At 40.2% G+C, this 16129-nt stretch overlaps 2 protein-coding genes and 2 pseudogenes across 6 annotated transcripts in view; 2 read left to right on the plus strand and 2 right to left on the minus strand.

Moving 5' to 3' along the window:
* Nucleotides 1-4383: 4383 nt before the first annotated feature.
* LOC149109743 (uncharacterized) overlaps nt 4384-16129 on the plus strand; it is a 73554-nt gene continuing 61808 nt past the window's right edge. For all 3 annotated transcript variants that reach the window (XM_089294030.1, XM_089294032.1, XM_089294031.1), the window contains exon 1: nt 4384-4458. The gene's annotated coding sequence lies outside the window, so the exon portion shown is untranslated. The remainder of the gene's footprint in view (nt 4459-16129) is intronic.
* LOC149109742 (uncharacterized) overlaps nt 4384-16129 on the plus strand; it is a 34314-nt gene continuing 22568 nt past the window's right edge. For all 3 annotated transcript variants that reach the window (XM_089294018.1, XM_089294020.1, XM_089294019.1), the window contains exons 1-3: nt 4384-4458; nt 12349-12420; nt 14127-14211. The gene's annotated coding sequence lies outside the window, so the exon portion shown is untranslated. The remainder of the gene's footprint in view (nt 4459-12348; nt 12421-14126; nt 14212-16129) is intronic.
* Nucleotides 4986-7957, minus strand: LOC149109744 (uncharacterized; annotated as a pseudogene).
* LOC149109745 (uncharacterized) lies at nt 7956-9306 on the minus strand (annotated as a pseudogene).

The following is a 16129-nucleotide window of genomic DNA, read 5'->3' on the forward strand; positions in this document are numbered from 1 at the left end:
GCGATAAACCCAGCGAGAAAAAGCAAATCTCTCTTATGGGTTAACTTGTAAGTTTAAATTTTCGATCTCATTGCTGCTTTGTTAGCATCAATACTTTCAATTTTGAGTAAGAGAAAATGTAATTAGTAAATGTAACGTCAGATTCGAGCCAACCTGTTTGTTTCTACAGTTGTATAAACTCCTTGGTGACTGACACTGGCTCGTTTTTAAGTGAGTTAAAAAGAAACTGCAGGACCATAGAACTTCTCTGCAAGGTAAGAAAATTATGAAAAAAATCTGATATGTGCATTCCGGTCTGTGTTTTTAGCTGTGTTTGTCTGATCAATAAAAAGGTGGAAAGCTTTTGCTTGCTTGCGTTTCTCAATTTGTTGTAGACGTCAATCTGTTAATTTACTACAGTGTAGTAGGGAGGCGCGGTGGCCTCATGGTTAGTGCGCTCGTCTCCGGATCGAGCGGTCCGGGTTCGAGCCCTGGCCGGGGACATTGTGTTGTGTTCTTGGGCAAGACACTTTACTCTCACAGTGCCTCTCTCCACCGAGGTGTATAAATGGGTACCGGCGAACTTAATGCTGGGGGTAACCCTGCGATGGACTAGCATCCCATCCAGGGGGGAGTAGAAATACTCCTAGTCGCTTCATGCTACAGAAACCGGGATAAGCTCCGGCCTGATGGGCCACTTGGCTCGCATGCAGACTTTACCTTACCTACCTTATGCTTGTTAATTATAACTGGCCAATGAAACAATTCTGCTTATTATTATTATTATTTTTTTTTTTTTTGCTGAGTACAGTGTGACTTTCTTTATATCCAAAAGAGTTACCATGCCTGTTTGCAAAACAACTGTAGTCTGTTGAATCTTTTGAATTTTTTAGAGTTGATTTGCATTTGGACGATTTGCGTTTCTCTTTAAAGTCTTTTAATCTCGCTGTTTTATTTACTAGTAAGATGAAATTCATAATGGTTTCTAGCACATCAATGTTGACTCGTAAGAAACAATGAACGACTGCTTTCTCCTTGGTGAAAGTAAGAAGCTAGATTAACATGTTAGCAGATACAATTTGCATGTAAGGAATTAAATATTCTCCTGACACATTAGAGCGATGAAGCCAATGAGAAAAAGCATATCTTTCTTATTTTTGGTCTCTTATTGCTGCTTTGGTCGCAGCAACATTTTCAATTTTGACCAAGAGCAAATGTTTTATCTGTCACTTGAGTTTAGAGCCAACTTGTTATTTCTACAATTGTAAACTCCTTGATGACTGACTGACACTGTCATTTTCAACAGAATAAAAACAGCTGCACGACTACAGAACGTCTCTGCAAGGTAAGAACTCTTCCAACATTTCTACAACTAAAAACAATCCAATTCAAGGGAAGTTTTTAATCTGTTGCTAGTGTGGACTAAAGGTAGTAGGCATTACGTGTAGATGTGTTGGAGAGGCACGAGAGATGCTTTGTTGCCGGAGACATATTTTTTCTCTTTCCTCGTGTTTCCACGTAACCATTCTATGAAGATTTCTAAGTTCTAAAATTTGATTTATCTAGGAAGGTGTCAGCAAATTGATCCAATTCCTAACCGCATGGATTTCGAAATTTTTGAGGGTTGACCAATCATGGACGATAGTTTGGGGGAGCGTGACATTTTGTGTGATAAAACCTTCGATTCCGCTTGAGTGCTTCTGATCTCGTGATCATTGCAGACTTTGATCTGTTCAGACAACAACCTGTCTGCTGATGGAGCGGTTTTCTATTTTATCGGTGGATAAAATGGACATGAACTGATTCTAGAAGGGACTTCAGGTCAGGAAAAGAACAATTGCTTTTGAGAATAATTCAGTTCGCGTGACTAGACGAATTCACCGTTAGGCCAGACACAACGACAGTGGGATTCTAATTTAAGTTACTAAGTAGATTTTCGCTCTACGTAGGAATCTCCTGTTCTTGGCCACAGTTATACGTAGAAGAGACTGATTCTGGCCAGAAGAGAAGCTTTAACGTTTCAGGTAAGGAGGATGAGTGAAATAAAATAATGAAACGTGAGCACATTTGAGGGACGAGCAAAATTCGATAGCGCTAACAAGCAACAGACACGGGAAAAACCTTAGTCATTTCCACAGTTATTTAATTACTGAGAAGATTTTAATCCAATATCCAATAATTTTTGAGCTAACTATCATTCATAACGAACAGTTTAGTCCCAAGTTTACACACAATTAACCAGACATGTTCGCATTCGCAGAACTCAATTAAGAAGGAAGTTGTGGAATGTGAAATCTAGCCTGTTTCTACGTTTCGCAAAGATTGATCATGAATGACTCAGTTGTCGAAAACAAACTCAATCATTAGCGTTTGTCAGGAACAATTTCGTCACCAGTGGTAATACCAGTAGTTCAATTACCAGCGAACTTGAGCGAAATCAGATCAACCTAAACTTGTGATTTTATTTGTATTTTTACCGGTGAACGCATAAGTTTACTTTGCAACAAAAGCTAAGGGCCACATTAACTCCCAGATACTTGATACTTAGATTAATTACAGATTGAAAACATATATATATGATCTGCTGTTGTGATATATAATCGGGTTCTTTATCTCAGTTTATGGTACAGTACTTCCTTAAACCGGAGAGTATTTACCATTCATCAGTAGTCAGCATTTACTAGCAAGCAGTAAGTTAAGCATGTGTTACTTGATTGTAATCAATATTGATGTCTTTTTGCCTGGCTCAAGTTGTAAAGGTTTCTCTTGACGCAACTGCGATAAACCCAGCGCGAAAAAGCAAATCTCTCTTATGGGTTAACTTATACGGTTAAATTTTCGATCTCATTGCTACTTTGTTAGCATCAATACTTTCAAGTTTGACTAAGAGCAAATATAATCAGGTTATGTTTGAGCCAAGCTGTTTGTTTCTACAGTTGTATAAACTCCTTGGTGACTGACTGACTGACTGACACTGGCTCGTTTTCAAGTGAGTTGAGAAACAACTGCATGACCATAGAACCTCTCTGCAAGGTAAGAAAATTATGAAAAAAATCTGATATGTGCATTCCGGTCTGTGTTTTTAGCTGTGTTTGTCTGTATATGTATGGATCAATAAAATAACAAAGGTGGAAAGATTTAGCTCGCTTGCTTTTCTCAATTTGTTGTAGACGCCAATCTGTCGAACACTTAATTTACTACAGTGTATGTTTGTCAACTGGCCAATAAAATAATCCTGATTATTTTTTTATTGTGTACAGTGTAACTTTCTTTATATTCAAAAGAGTTATCATGCCTGTTTGCAATACAACTGTAGTCTGTAATGAACCTTCTTAATTTTTAGAGTTCGATTTGCATTTGGACGATTTGCGTTTCAGTTTTAAGTCTTTTAATCTCGTTGTTTTATTTACTAGTAAGATGAAATTCATAATGGTTTCTAGCACATCAATGTTGCGACTCGTAAACACTGAACGACTGCTTTCTCCTTGGTGAAAGTTAATAAGCTTGATTAGAATGTTAGCAGATACAATTTGCACGTAAGGAATTGAATATTCTCCTGATACATTAGAGCGATGAAGCCAATGAGAAAAAGCATATCTTTCTTATTTTTGATCTCTTATTGCTGCTTTGGTCGCAGCAACATTTCCAGTTTTGACCAAGAGCAAATGTTTTATCTGTTACTTGAGTTTAGAGCCAACTTGTTATTTCTACAATTGTAAACTCCTTGATGACTGACTGACACTGTCATTTTCAACAGAATAAAAACAGCTGCACGACTACAGAACGTCTCTGCAAGGTAAGAATTCTTCCAACATTTCTTCAACTAAAAACAATCCAATTCAAGGGAAGTTTTCAATCTGTTGCTAGTGTGGACTAAAGGTAGTAGGCATTACGTGTACATGTGTTGGAGAGGCACGAGCGATGCTTTGTTGCCGAGGACATATTTTTTCTCTTTCCTCGTGTTTCCACGTAACCATTCTATGAAGATTTCTAAGTTCTAAAATTTGATTTATCTAGGAAGGTGTCAGCAAATTGATCCAATTCCTAACCCGCCGCATGGATTTCGAAATTTTTGAGGGTTGACCAATCATGGTCGATAGTTTGGGGTGGCGTAACGTATTGTAAAATTACACCTTCGATTCCGCTTGAGTGCTTCTGATCTCGTGATCATTGCAGACTTTGATCTGCTCAGACAACACCTTGTCTGCTGAAGGAACGGTTTTCTATTTTATCGGTGGATAAAATGGACATGAACTGATTCTAGAAGGGACTTCAGGTCAGGAAAAGAACATTTGCTTCTGAGAATAATTCATTTCGAGTGACTAGACGGATTCACCGTTAGAGCAGACACAACGACAGTGGGATTCTAATTTAAGTTACTAAGTAGATTCTCATTCTATGTAGGAATCTCGTGTTCATGGCCACAGTTATACGTAGAGGAGACTGATTCTGGCCAGAAGAGAAGGTTTAACGTTTCAGGTAAGCAGGATGAGTGAAATAAAATAATGAAACGTGAGCACATTTGATGGACGAGCAAAATTCGGTAGCGCTAACATTAGCAACAAAGACGGTAAACACCTTACACATTTTCACACACATTTGTTAATTGTTGAGATGATTTTAATTCAATATCCAAAAATTTGTGAGCTGCCTTTCATTCATAATGAGCAGTTTAGTTCCAAGATTATATACAACGAAACACGTACGTACTCAAAGAACTTAAAGGGGAAGTCGTGGAATGTGAAAGCTAACCCGTTTCTACGTTTCTTCAACATTGATCTTGATTGATTCGGTTATCCTAATCAAACTCATCAGCATTTGTCAGGAAACAGTTTCATCTCCAGGGGTAGAACCTTAGTAGATCAATTGCCAGCGAACTTTAGCAAAATCAAATCAACCTAAATCGTGATTTCAGTTGCATTTTCAAAATAATGCAAAAGTTTACTTCACAACAAAAGACGAGGGCCACATAATTTTGCAGATACTCTGATAGAAATCCACACAACTTAGGACTTCACAAATCTTTATTTCCTTCAGAGAACTGTATACTTTCTGTACTTTCACAATCTTGACAATCTTTTCGACACACGAGTTTGTGTTCTCTCTCACAGTTTACAATCAAAAATCTAGCACCTTCTCACCCTCTCTCACATGACTTATCTGTCAATCAACTTGAAGCATGTGACCGGATACGTGACGTGTAATGCAACTACGGGTTTCAGACACTCTCCCCCCTCTTGACTCGTATGAGTCAAGAATACAACCACAAGGTCAGTCGTTCTCTTGATTTGCCAGGCTGCTTATCCTTCTAGCAGCATCCAAAGCTGCCATTCCGCGAGGCCGACTGCTCCCCTGCAGATCTGCTGGTTGCACTCGATTTCTGTCTTGTCTCTTACCTGCATTCGGCCCAGCATGAACTTCAATTGGATACAATTTCTGTACAGGCCTAGTTATATGAACATCCCTCCCCTTGGTGATTACCCTCACATGTGCCCCTCTTACCTCTTTGTCGCGTCCACAAATCAACCCTTCTACCACTCCCATCTTCCAGAGGCCTCTCTTCACTCCATCTTCGTGTACTACCACGACATCTCCTTCCTTAGGTGATCTTCCCTTCCCAGCAGTTTTGCTTTCGTGACTTTCCTGTATGGCAGTTAAATATTCCCGCTGCCACCTCTTCCAAAAATGCTGCAGCTTCTTAGTCAGGTACTTGTGCCTCCTGGTATATGATACACTACTTTCTCCAAACTCTTCTTCTGATTCTAGTACCTCTGGCAATGACTGAATCCTTCTTCCATGAATTAAATGGGATGGGGTAAGAACCTCCTCTGGTGGGTTGTCGTCATCGTAAGTCAGGGGCCTTGAATTAAGGGTACCTTCAACCTCCACAAGGACTGTCAACATCTCGTCAAAGGAAAGTCTTGCATTTCCAATGACCTTTTTCAAGCATTGTTTAACACTTTTCACCATCCTTTCGAAGAAGCCTCCCCACCATGGGGCCTTTGCTACGTTAAAATGCCACTCGCTACCCTTGTTTTCTAGTTCTGCTCTTACCTCAGGATGTCGAAAAAGTGTGCGTATCTCTCTCTCTGCCCGTTTGAACATCTTTGCGTTGTCAGACACGATCAAGGTGGGAGTTCCTCTTCGTGCGGTGAACTTCCTCAGACACCTCAAAAATGTGGGAGTCGAGAGATCTTCCACTAAGTCCAGGTGCAGTGCCCAAGTAACACAGCATGAGAATAAGCAGACATAAACCTTCTTTAACTGCTTCCCTTGGCCTTTGACATACATCGGCCTGGCAAAATCTACCCCAACCTTTGAGACGGGCAGGGCCGGATTTACCCTAAATTCTGGTAAACTTGCTGTTGCTGGTTGGGTATATGCTGTACCCTCCCACTTCTTGCATGTCACACCCCGGGACAATATCTTCTTCACAACTTGTCTCCCCTTGGGGACCCAGAATTTGGTGCGCAGTTCTGCAAGAGTACTCTTTACTCCACAGTGAAGGACCTTCTTGTGACATCTTTGAATTTCTAGGAATGTCACATGGTGGTCCTTGGGTAAAATTATTGGCTCCTTTGCTTCCGCAGGCAAATCAGCATACTCTAGCTGTCCCTTGCATCTTACCACACCCTTACTGTCTTCAGTCAGACCAAACTTGTTAAAAAGCTGCTTGTAGTTCTCTTGACACTTTAACTCTCTTTGTGCTGCTTTTATCCAGTCGATCTCTGCCTCAGTGAGCTCTTGCAAGGATAGTGGTCCATGCCTCCTCTCTGACCTTGTCTTCTTGGCCACATTGAAGCAAAACCGTTTAAGCCGCGCTGTCACTCTCAAAACCATCCTTATGCAACTATACTTGTCAATTTCAATGACTTTGTCATTCCCAACAACCAGGTTAGTTCGGGCCACAAGGATGCTGGTCGTCCTCTCTTCTTCTCGACTTTCAGTGGTTGGTGACATTGATCTTTCAGTGGTTGGTGACATTGAAGGCCAACTCTCTTCTGACTCTGTTAACCAAGCGGGACCTTGCCACCACAATACATTCTGCTTTAATTCGGATGCAGACATTCCTCTCGACCCAATGTTCACAGGGTTCTCTCGACTTGGACAGTACCTCCAATCTCCTTTGTCACTCAGCTTAAAAATTTCGTTCACACGGTGCTTGACAAATTGTTTCCATTCCCCTCTGTTCATAATCCAGAACAAGGCAGTCCACTGTCCAGCCACAGTTTCGAACGCTTAACACTTTGCTGCGAGGTAAGAGCATCTTCAACATTGACCATAAGTTTCACTAGTATAAGTGCCGCCATAAGTTCTAGCCTTGGAATTGACAGCTCCTTCAACAGTGCCACTCTTGTTTTTGAAGACAACATTCGTACATATCTACCTACCTGGGTTCTATAAACAAGGTAAACCATGCCACAGTAGGCCTTCTTGCTTGCATCTGCGAAACCATGAAGTGAGCACTCCACCACCTCCTCATGAGGGCGGTCATAAACACAGTGCTTTACATCAATCCTATGACAGTCAATGAGGCCCTTAATCCAATCTTCCACGCCCTTCTTGGCCCCTCCCTCTAGCTGCTTGTCCCATTCACACTTCTGACGACAGATCTCTTGAAATATAACCTTGACACTCACCGTAACTGGACTAATTAGTCCCAAGGGGTCATAGACTCCTGCTAGTAGCCTTAATGTATTCTGCTTAGTGGCAGCTAAGCCTTCGGCACGCTGCGCAATTGACGTCAGATCACGAGTGATGACATCAGCTTCGTAATCCCACTCACACCCTAACACCTTCTGGCCCTTGCTTCCCAACTTCATGCCCACAGAAGACTTAGCATAACTAATGTCTTCCTCTGTCACCACATCTTGTTTATCACCAATCTGGGTTTCAGTTGCCATTTTGGCCCTTACCTGTGAATCATTTGTCAGCCATTTCCTGAGTTTGAAACCTCCTTCAGCCATTCGACTCCGAGTCTTCTGGTACGACTCCATACTTTCCTGCGCTGTTGCTCCACCACCAACAAAATCATCAACATAAAACGAATCCAACAACTTCGCTTCAAACCTTGGGTCAGAAATTCCATACCTTTTGACATGATGTCGAAGTGTAGCATTCAATAAAAAAGGTGATGCATTCAGCCCACATACAACTCTACAAAACCTGTAGACAACAACTTGGGACAAATCAGAGGGTTTCTCTACCCGCAAGAAATGCAGACAATCTCTCTCCTCTGAGTCAACTTCCACATTTAAAAAGGCCTTTTCAATATCCCCTACCAAGACCACTCTATTTTCCCTGAATTGAAGCAAAATGTTGTAAAACAAGGGGGTCAGAGGGGGTCCAACATGCAAACAATCATTCAAACATGCGACACTCTCACTCTCTTTCGAGGAAGCATCATATACCACTCTTACCTTTGTAGTTGCCGACTCTTGGTGAAAAACTGCTTGGTGAGGCAAGTAGTGAATCCTGGGGGCCCTTTCCAACTCTGCTACCTTTTCTATCACTTCCACTCGTAGCTGGTCCTGTATGATGTTCCCATACTCTTTGAGAATCTCAGGATCCTTTTCTAGTCTTCGCATCTGAGTTTTAAGACGATACTGATAATTACTGGGTAGTTCCGGGTGCCCCTCCTTCCAAGGTAAGCGAACAGAGTGTCTGGTCCCATCGAATGAGATGCTATTTTCAAATGACTCATGAACCTGGTCAGTAATCTCTCTAATACCCAGTGTCTCCAGATCCCACAATCTTCGAACATCTTCTAGACTTTCTTGTTCTTCAACAGAGCTTGCAATGAAATTTACCTGGGTGAAGTGTACATCACTGCATGTGTCATGGCCCTTCATGGGTCCTGACAAGACCCATCCCAACTCCGTTTCTACAACAACAGGCTCATCAAACTTACCCCTAATTGTGCACCCTTTCTGAAATTGCCACAAGTAGTCTGCCCCAATCAATACATCCATAACCATCTCATCCCTTTCCTTACTCACATTGGAGAACCACAGCCCTTTCAAGTGGGGGTAATCAGATTTTACTAATTCTACATGGGTATTTGGTATACTAGAAATTTCTGGAACTACATATGCCTCCATGTTAATGAAACTCTCCCCCCCCCCCCCCCCCTATAGGACTCACCTTCACTTGGACGACATCCCTTAGCTTCATATCCCTTGAGCGTTGCCCAAACGTACTAATTGCAAGCCAATCTTGCCTGGTTACAGGAAGCCGCACAAGCCGAGCAGCTCTGGCTGTGACAAAGGAACGATGACTGCCGGCATCAAATAAAACTCTAACCCTCTCTGGCTGACCCTCCCCAGTGATGACTGCATGGGCAGTCTGTAGGGCTACACGATCCCCCGCACCAACATGAAAACTACTGGGGCTAGTAGTGGTAGGGTTAGCCTCTGGTCTAACTTCAAATTCACTGACTGCTGGCTTATCCTGCTTATCACAAATTGAAATGTGGTGGGACTGCCCACACTTGTTACATAATTCAATCGACTTACAATCTTGGGCTCGGTGTCCCCTTTGCACACATTTGAAACATCTACCATACTTAACTAAAATGTTCTTACGTGCATTCACATCGCTCACTTTCTTACAGTTCGCTGGTGCGTGTCTCCCAAGGCAAAACGCGCAGTTCTCAACTTCCTGCTTCGTGTAAAAGGTGTTGCTCTCCTTCCTTTTCTGCGTATTTCCACCTGAAGACACTGCATAGTAATGGTCTTCCCTCAGTTCTAACTCTTTTAAGAACGCGCTCAACAACTCCTCCATTGACCAGTTCAGAAAGTCGGCTCCCCTCGTGATGGTCAAGCGAAATGCTTCAGGCAACTTTTGCAAAACGGCGGGAACTACCACTGCTGCGAAGGTAGTTTCGTCTACTCCAAGCACCTTCAGGGCTCTAAAATGAGCGCCACAACTGTCGTATAGTTTCCTCAAACGAGATGTATCTTTATCGCTGAACACCGGCGCTAAATTTAGAAAGTCATTCACATGAGCACGCTGTATGGCAGTTTCTTTACCGTACTTCTTCTTCAGAATGTCAACGGCGTCCGCATAGTTTGCTGCTGTCAGGGAGAAACCCGCGATGGTGGCTCTGGCCGGTTCAGTGACTAAACTTCGCAAGTAGGAGCATTTGTCGGCGGCTGTTAGACTTTCGTTTTTGTCGATGGCACTTTCGAAAGCGTCCCAAAATTCTTGCCATTCTTGGATCTTCCCGTGAAATTTCCATACTTCGAGCTTGGGGAGTCTTGCTTTTGCCTTGCTTTGCGGAGGGATTCCTGACGCCATGTTTGAATGAACTTGAGCTGGCGGTGACAAGGCACTTGGCTGAACTATTGGCGGTGGCGGATCAAATTTACTCATCATTTCTTCCATTCCCATCACGATATCGTTCAATTCTGCTCTCACTCCATCACTGTTCTCAATTTCTTTCTTGATATGCTCTTCAACACCTTCGGCCGTTGTACTTGCAATAAGGTCAATAATTTGGTCATCCAATGTTTTGAGCGACTCTATCTTCAGTCGCATCGACTGAATTGATTCTTTCAACCAGAATTTATCCACTGGATTTTCTTCATCACTCAGCCTGTCTTTCAAACGATTAAGAAGTTTCGTCGCAGATCCTCTACGGGCAGCTCTGATTTTAACTTTCTTTGCTATGGCTTCGGCGTCCGACATACTAGCATTTTCAGTCCGCGCATGTGTTCAATCTTGTCGACGTCTTCAAACTCGATTATCCGGCTCGAAGGACCACTGTGATAGAAATCCACACAACTTAGGACTTCACAAATCTTTATTTCCTTCAGAGGACTGTATACTTTCTGTACTTTCACAATCTTGACAATCTTTTCAACACACGAGTTCGTGTTCTCTATCACAGTTTACAATGAAAAATCTAGCACCTTCTCACCCTCTCTCACATGATTTATCTGTCAATCAACTTGAAGCATGTGACAAGATACGTGACATGTAAAGCAACTACAGGTTTCAGACATACTCGATTCTTAGATTTAAATTAAAAAAAATAATTATAGATTGAAGACACATGATCTGCTGTTGTGATTTATAATAGGGTTTCCTTATCATAATTTATGTTACAACGTCCTAAAACCGGGGAGTATGGACTATTCATCAGTAATCAGGATGTACTAATGAGCAGTAAGTTAAGCAATAACTTGGTAGTAATCAGTATTGCTGGTTTTTTGCCTGGCTCAAGTTGTTAAAGGTTTCTCTTGACGCATTACTGCGATAAACCCAACACGGAAAAGCAAATCTTTCTTATAGGTGAACTTATACCGTTAAATTTTCGATCTCATTGCTTTGCTTACATCAATATTTTCAATTTAGACTAAGCAAGGCTGTGCTCTAAGAAAAATTCTAGGGAGCCCTTCAGGCACCCAACTATATGTAGGCTAAGGTGCCCAGAAGTCAAGCTTGGTACCCTGAATGAAAAATAAATAAATAAATAGTTAATTAATTGATTAATTATAATTATCTAATAACATTATTAATTGATATATATATGATAACTGATTGACCCTCAAATAAAATTGTCTTACATTGTTTCTAGGGCATTTATCCTATTTACAGATGCCAAAGATAAATTTTGTTCACATGTAACTTTTTGTTATACTGTTGTCAAGAGTCCACAAAGAGAGACAAAATTTACATGTTTTTTTGAGTTAGAATGGTTGATATATGTAGAAAAATTTAGTCCTTTTTCCCTCTTTACCCTAGCCTGTTGCTTCTGGTAATTCAGTTCACATTCTCCTTCAATAGACCACTTTCAATATATTAAAATTCAGCCTAAAACAATAGACCTCAGTACGAGGCTCTAGGGAATAAACAGTTATTCCCCAGAGCCTCGTACTGAGGTCTATTGTTTTAGGCTGAGTTTTGATATATCGAAATTGGTCTATTAGGGACTTTTCATGGACATTATACAAACCATAAGAACTAAGAAGACTTTTTGTTGACGCTATATGAGTTATAAAGGAAACTGCTGTCCGTATGACTACAGGCCAGTGTTAAGTTAAGCGTATGGAACCAAGTCACTGAACGAGCGATGTTTTGAGCACTTCACAGATGAATTTAAGCATTGTGAATTGAGCCATTTTGCCTTGTAAACTTCAATACAACACAAGAAATCAAAAAGTAAAAGACAAATTATTATGAGACTGATTTCATCTCCAAGTTAAATCTGTTAAAGGAGGTCGCCCGGCTGGGCGACCAGGTATGTTTTTCTTGTCACCCGAAGGTGGAAGCCGGTCGCATGCGGCAACGGGTGCTGCTAGAGCACAGTCTTGCTAAGGACATAAATATTACATCAGATGCGAGCCAACCTGTTTGTTTCTACAGTTGTATAAACTCCTTGGTGACTGACTGACTTTGGCTCGATCGTCTTCAAGTGCATAGCGACTTCTCTGCAAGGTAAGAATACTATGAAAAAAATCTGATATGTGCATTCTAGTCTGTGCAAGTATATTTAAAGGTGATATTTAGCAGCTAGTGTTCGTCTTTATCTGTATGAGTCTAAAACAACAAAGTTGGAGAGCTTTTGCTCGCTTGCTTTTCTCAATTAATTTTGTCGAACACTTCATTTACAGCGTATGATTGTTAAAGTGGTACTATGACGAAAATCGCATCTTTCCTATCGCAGCCATTTTAAAACATAAATAAGTAGCCTGTGTGAGAAGAAAAATGCTATTTACTATATTCAAATATCTCTTTTCGTTCCAGAGATATTCAAGTTTTTAAAATAGGCAAATTAGGCCAGTGATGATGTCATACACTCACCAAATTTTCATCAAAGATAATGAAAAAAGGTATCTCAGCCAATTTGAATCAGAAATGTTTGATTCTTTGTAGTAAGATTCTACTAAATGTGCTCCACAATATGAGCTTAACAGTTTGGTTACCATGGCAACATACTGGGTTCCAGACCTCCCCAATATTAAAGGCATTTCTTGCCACCTTTGGTGTTCCATTTTGATATTTGCAAATGGTGCCTCATATGCTTGATCCAGCAAGCATATAAATATGTTAGCTCAAGTTTGTGGCCTCGTGTAATGTTTTGCGAGCTGAAAATCACTAACATATTGAAATCAAGTGGGTGGGGACTGGAAGAGCGTGAGTTGCCATGGGAACAGAATTTTTTACATCAGTAGGTGTGTTTCCTGTAGAACTATTAGCCTACCAAGTTTCAATGGTCTGCGCTGCAAATTTACCAAGATAGCTCTATTTATATACTTGATAGAAAATTGGGTTGAGTGTATGACGTCATCAGTCATCTCATTTGCATATTTTACACATTTTTCAAAGTTAAATATCTCCGGAACTAGTGCAGATATTTGCAAACGGTAAATGGCGTTTTTAATCTTTCATGGAATTCTATGTGATACACCTAAAAAATCAAGGAAGAAAAATTTGATCATAGTACCACTTTGACTGGCCAATAAAATAATCCTTTTTTGGGGGGGGGGGGGTTCTGTACACTGAGATTTTCTTTATATTCAAAAGAGTTGTAACTGTTTCAGGGAGCCATACATGACTAAGCAAAAACAATAGCTTCATGTCACTGTAGTGTGGAAAGCTTCAACGCTAAAGATATAAACAGACAAGCAGTTATCACGCACATTTGAAAGAATAACTTGCAAAATTAAATGCGATAGAAAGAGTTTGTAGGCAATTTCCACAGACTTCAATAGACAATAAATGTATCTGGATGGAGAAGAAAATTAACTAGCTCTTTTTATGTTTCTGCCGATTATCAGTAATGATTAGGCTTTAAAAAGTCGATATTCCCTAATGCATTACAGTTTGGTTTGCATTTGCGTTTCTTTTACTAGTAAATATGAAATTCATAATGGCTTCTAGCACATCAATATTGACTCGTAAACACTGAATGACTCAGCTCCTGTCCTTGGTGAAAGCAAGAAGCTTGATTGAAATGTTGGTAGATACGATTTCTGTGTAAGGAATTATTATTCTTGTGTGCTTTAGAGCGATAAACCCAATGCAAAAAAGCACAATATCTCTCTTATTGCTGCTTTGTTCACAGAACGTTTTCAATTTTGACCATAAGCAAACATTTTATATATCACTTGAGATTAGAGCCAACCTGTTTATATCTACAGTTGTATTAACTCCTTGGTGACCGATTGACACTGTGCCATTTTCAACGGATTTGAAAACAACTCCACGACTGCAGAACTTCTCTAGGTAAGAAAATTATGAAAACAAAATTCTGATATGCGCATTCAGTAGTTTATGTGATTATTGGTTTTCTTTAGAAGTGTATGTCTGTATACGGTAATTGTACAGTATTGTGCAAAACTAATGCAAATGACAATCAATGAATATCGCAATAATTTCGATTTATCGGCGATATTTGAACGATGATTAGCTTGAAATGATATATCGCGGAGATATCGTGGAGCTATTGTTGTAGCTGTTACGATATTTCACTGAGTCTTGTGCGATATATTGTTTACACCAACAATCATTTGCACCGAGCGATTAATCGTTTGCACCAAACAATTTATCATTTGCACCAAGTGATTTATCATTTGCACCAAGTGATTAATCGTTTGCACCGAGTGATTAATCGTTTGTACCGAGTGATTTATCATTTGCACCAAGTGATTTATCATTTGCACCAAGCAATTTATCATTTGCACCAAGTGATTAATCATTTGCACCGAGTGATTAATCGTTTGCACCAAGTGATTTATCATTTGCACCGAGTGATTAATCGTTTGCGCCAAGTGATTTATCGTTTGCACCAAGTGATTATTTGTTTGCACCAAGTGATTTTTCATTTGCACCAAGTGATAAATCGTTTGTACCAAGTGATTTATCATTTGCCCAGAGCGGTTAATCGTTTGCACCAAGTGATTTATCATTTGCACCGAGTGATTAATCGTTTGCACCAAGTGATTTATCATTTGAACCGAGCGATATATGGTTTGCACCAAGCAACATTTTGTTTGCAGCAAGCGATTTATTGTTTCCACCAAGCGATTTATCATTTGTTGCAGGTGATATATTATTTTCACCCAATGAAATATCAATACAGCCTAGCGATTAATCGTTTTTGCCCAGTGAATTATTGATGAAGTTGATTTGCCAATGTCCTGGATCAGTTCGCCAATGCTTATAATTGTCAGTTCACCACTTTCCGAAATACTCTTTTCAAAAAGGTCTGAAATGTATTTACAAATTGCCAGAGGAATAAAAATAATGTCACCTTTGATCTAGGATGGCATGGATGATGGGTGTTTGTTATAGGCTTGTGTCTTTTGTAATTGTTCATTTCACTCTCCCCAATCTCTCTTTCCCCACGCCATGTTGCCATAATGGGCTCAGTTGATCGATGGCCGATCATATTTGTAAAACTTAAAAAACCAGCCATGGCTTTTTACCCTGTGCAATATGGGCTGCTTGTAAAACCTTTTTACTTAACATTGGCCATTGAATAAAAAATACTGCTTTCTGTCAAGAAGAACCGGGGATAATTGCTTCAACAATCCCATCTTCATAGACCAAACACAACTGACAGATAACATTTTCCGATAGAGAGTAAACTTGGTTCAATTAAGCGACTTGCCGACGCGTGCTGAAACACCAAGCTTTCCCTTGAAGAAAAATTAATTAACAGGGTTTGTATGGGTGCTGGAAAACCTGGAAAGTCCTGAAATTTTATTGTGGCATTTTCCAAGATTGGAAAGTCCTGGAAAAGGGCTACTGGTCCTGGAAAGTCCTGGAAATCTCTTAAGCTCAAGTAAAAAAACATGTAATGTATTGCAGACAGTAAGGAGAATTAACATTAAGATAATGGGAGTGAAAGGGTTAATGTGAATTTTAGAGTCCTGGAAAAATCAATCTGAGTCCTGGAAAAGTCCTGGAAAAGTCCTGGAAATTTGTTTCTGAAAAAGGGTACGAACTCTAATTGAAAGTGGGCATGTGTTTAGAAACTTTGATAAACCATCCTTTTATTAATGAAAGAGTATTTTACTGTTTGAATGAAAGATTTGTGTCAAATAAAACTGGAGTTATCATTTTTTCGACTAGGATCTACGAAACGCTTCAGACAATAAACACTGGGCAAGCAACTTGCCAATGCGTGTTGAAACACAGA

Source organism: Orbicella faveolata, unplaced genomic scaffold, assembly GCF_042242905.1.
Source record: "Orbicella faveolata isolate gen_17 unplaced genomic scaffold, um_ofav_v1 contig_25, whole genome shotgun sequence".
Lineage (NCBI taxonomy): Eukaryota > Metazoa > Cnidaria > Anthozoa > Scleractinia > Merulinidae > Orbicella > Orbicella faveolata.